Source organism: Lolium rigidum, chromosome 3, assembly GCF_022539505.1.
Source record: "Lolium rigidum isolate FL_2022 chromosome 3, APGP_CSIRO_Lrig_0.1, whole genome shotgun sequence".
Taxonomy (NCBI): domain Eukaryota; kingdom Viridiplantae; phylum Streptophyta; class Magnoliopsida; order Poales; family Poaceae; genus Lolium; species Lolium rigidum.
Window position 1 is genome coordinate 230574445 of NC_061510.1, and position 4230 is coordinate 230578674.

The following is a 4230-nucleotide window of genomic DNA, read 5'->3' on the forward strand; positions in this document are numbered from 1 at the left end:
GGTTACAGCTCCGCTGACCAAGCGGCAGTATCACTGGATGTCATGGTTACGGCAGCGGCGTCTGCGACCAGCCTACTGCATCAGAGGATGCTATGGCTATAGCAGCGGCGTCCGCGCCCAGCCGGCTACAGCAGAGGACGACATGGTTAGGGCGGCGGCACCGGCGACAAACCTGCTGCAGGCGAGGGTGGTTACCGCAGCGGTCGTCGCCAGGAAAGTAGTGTCCTCGTTGCAAGTGAGTCTTCGACTGACTAAAATAATAGGCATACGATAGAGATACGGTGGTGTACCAAAAAATGAGTGGTTCAAAAAACGAGCTCATATGAACCCGAGATCAAATGAGCATTTCCGCTATAGAGATATTATAGTACACAAATATCGTATGCATGATACTACTATATATTACTATCCATTATGGCAAGCCTTAACCTCGAGATGATAATAATTGAAGAAGAGATTATTTAATAGTATGACTTTTATCGCTCATAGATTACTAATAATTTTCTCTACTCCCTCTGGTCCATATAGATTCATATGTATATAGTTAAGTTTTTCGACTAGATACATGTGTATCTAAACAAAGTTGAGTCCATTAAAATGAACATAAGGGAGTATAAAACTTCTCACGTAAAATTTGACTTATATGAATTTTGTTTTTTGTGTACATGGTGCTATGTTACATGGCTCTGTAAAGAAACCTAAGTGTACAAGTTTAGGAAGGTTGTTGATCGAATACCGTTCATTAATCATGGCACAGTTGCAATATATAAGGTTTCATCTGCAGAAAACTGCCAATTAGTTCACTAGTGGAGAAGAGGCCTTTGGACCCAAGCAAATGACCCACTGCTGAACCAAACCGGGTCCAATGCCCCCATTGGACCCGGTTCGTTTCTGCCCAGGACGACCCCACCCGCTGGCGCCTGTCCCGTAGCGGCCTTTGGACCCGGTTTGTAACACAAACCGGGACCAAAGGGTCCACCCGCAGGCGCGGCAGGCCGTGTCAGCCTGGGGAACCCTTTAGTCCCGGTTTGTATGACAAACCGGGTCCAAAGGCCCCCTACGGCTATATAACCTTGCCCTTGCCCAAGTGTGAGCCACACTTAGCCATTTTTTCACTATCTTCACAAGAGGGTGTATTGCTCTCCTCTCTTCTTCACATGCATAAGAGGTGTTTGATGAAATGCTTAAGAGGGTTTGCCACTTGAGTTTACACAAATCAAGCCACACTTAACTTGCTTTTTTCTTCTTCATCGAGGTTAACAACTTTATCCTTTTCATCCGCAATTGATAAAATGCATGTGTATATATACATCGTGATGTTCCGTAATGGTTTTGACCAGCTTAATTATATCATGCGGATGAATCGGCAATGGATGTACATTGACCGACGGTTTGACGAGTTCACTGCGGGCCGGGATAATTTTATGGCCGTGGCGGAGGCAAACAAACATGGTGGCTTCATGTATTGTCCATGTGTGGACTGCAAGAATACCGTAAATTACGCTCGCTCGAGTCTCATTCACAGCCACCTTCTGCGATCCGGTTTCATGCCCCGTTACTATTGTTGGACCAAGCACGGAGAAAGAGGGGTTATGATGGAAGACAATGAAGAAGAGGAAGAGGATGATGACGGTTATCCCAATTTCCCCGAATACGATGATACTGCAGAAGGCAATGAAGACAATGAAGTAGAAGATCAAGAGGCACCAGATGAGCCTGCTGATGATGATCTTGGCCGGGCCATTGCTGATGCAAGGAGAGAATGTGAAACTGAAAAGGAAAGGTTGGCCTTCGACAAGATGATAGAAGATCACAACAAATTGTTATACCCAACTTGCGAAGATGGCCATAAAAAGCTAGGCGAGCTACTTGGAATTGTTGCAATGGAAGGCGGAGAACGGTGTCACCGACTCAGGATTTGGAAAGTTGTTGACAATAATTAAGAGGAAGCTTCCAAGGGGTAACGAATTGCCCGCCGATACGTACGAAGCGAAGAAGATTGTCTGCCCTCTAGGATTAGATGTGCAAAAGATACATGCATGCATTAATGATTGCATCCTCTACCGCGGTGAGTACGAGAATTTGGATGCATGTCCGGTGTGCACTGCATTGCGGTATAAGATCAGACGAGATGACCCTGGTGATGTTGAGGGCGAGCGCCCCAAGAAGAGGGTTCCTGCCAAGGTTATGTGGTATGCTCCTATAATACCACGGCTGAAACGCTTGTTCAGGAATAAAGAGCACGCTAGGTTGTTGCGATGGCACAAAGAAGACCGTAAGAAAGACGTGATGTTGAGGCACCTGCCGATGGATCCCAATGGAGAAAAATCGATAGAGAGTTCCCAAACTTTGCACGGGATGCAAGGAACTTAAGGTTTGGTCTAAGTACAGATGGCATGAATCCTTTTGGAGAGCAGAGCTGCAGCCATAGCACCTGGCCTGTGACTCTTTGTATATATAACCTTCCTCCTTGGTTGTGCATGAAGCGGAAGTTCATTATGATGCCAGTGCTCATACAAGGCCCGAAGCAACCGGGAACGACATTGATGTGTACACGAAGCCATTAGTCGAAGAACTTCTACAGCTGTGGTCCCTAGCAGGTGTACGTGTGTGGGACGAGCACAAGCGGGGAGGAATTTGACCTAAGAGCGATGCTTTTCGTAACCATCAATGAGCTGGCCTGCTCTTGGTAACATTTCGGGACGATCAAACAAGGGATACAATGCATGCACACACTTGTTTACATGAGCTCGAAGGTGATTATTTGGAAAAAGGTCGGAAGGTCGTGTACACGGGGCATCGTCGATTTCTTAGGATTACCCATCCCGTAAGAAAGAAAGGAAAGCATTACGACGGTGAGGCTGATCACCGGAGGAAGCCTCCCCATCGTGATGGTGTTGATATATTTGGTATGGTCAAGGATCTAGATGTAATATTTGGAAAGGGTCCTGGCGGACGGTCCGTTCCGAATGACGCTGCCGGACACGCGCCCATGTGGAAGAAGAAATCTATTTTTTGGGAGCTAGAATATTGGAAAGTCTTAGAAGTCCGCTCTTCAATCGATGTGATGCACGTGACGAAGAATCTTTGCGTGAACCTGCTAGGCTTTACGGGCGTGTACGGGAAGACAAAAGATACACCGAAGCACGGGAGGACCAGCAACGTTGGAAAGACCCCAAAAATCTGCATGAGAGAGTTAAAGGACGTCATTTATCCGGCTACGCTCTTACAAAAGCGAGAGAAGGAGATATTTTTTGAATGTCTTAGCGAGTATCAAGGTCCCGTCGGCTTCTCCTCCAATATAAAGGGAATAATAAATATGGAGAAGAAAACATTCCAGAACACTGAAGTCTCATGGCTGTCACGTGATAATGACACGGTTGCTTCCGATTGCATTGAGGGGGCTTCTACGGAAAATGTTCGATTGCCCATTGTGAAGCTATGTGCATTCCTCAATGCAATTTCTCAAAAGGTAATAAACCCGGAAATTCTACCGAGGTTGCGGAATGATGTGGTCCAATGTCTCGTTAGTTTTGAGCTGGTGTTCCCACCATCCTTCTTCAATATTATGACACATCTCCTCGTTCACCCGGTCGATGAGATTTCCATTCTCGGTCCTGTGTTTCTACACAATATGTTCCCCTTCGAGAGGTTCATGGGAGTCTTGAAGAAATATGTTCATAACCGTGCTAGGCCGGAAGGAAGCATCTCCAAGGGCTATGGAACAGGAGGAGGTCATTGAATTCTGTGTTGACTTTATTCCTGACCTTAAGCCGATTGGTGTTCCTGAATCGCGGCATGAAGGGAGACTAAGTGGAAAAGGCACGCTAGGAAGGAAATCAATGATATGTAGGGACGGGATTTCTTTGACTCAAGCACACTACACAGTTCTACAAAGTTCCACCATGGTGGATCCGTATATCGGTGACCACAAGAACTTTCTACGCTCCCAGAACCCGGGCGGTCGAACGATTGGATTAGACGTGAACACATGTCGACTTTCGGCGGTTGGTTGCAAAAACATCTCCTGAATAACGAAGATATTGAAGATCGAGCTGTACTTGCTGGCCCGAGACACCATCTTCGACTGTAGTGACTTTCCAAGGGTACGAGATAAATGGGAATACATTTTACACGATCGCCCAAGATAAAAGAGCACCAACCAAAACGGTGGTGTCCGCTTTGATGCAATAATGAATGAAGGCCCAAATGACACATATTATGGTTACA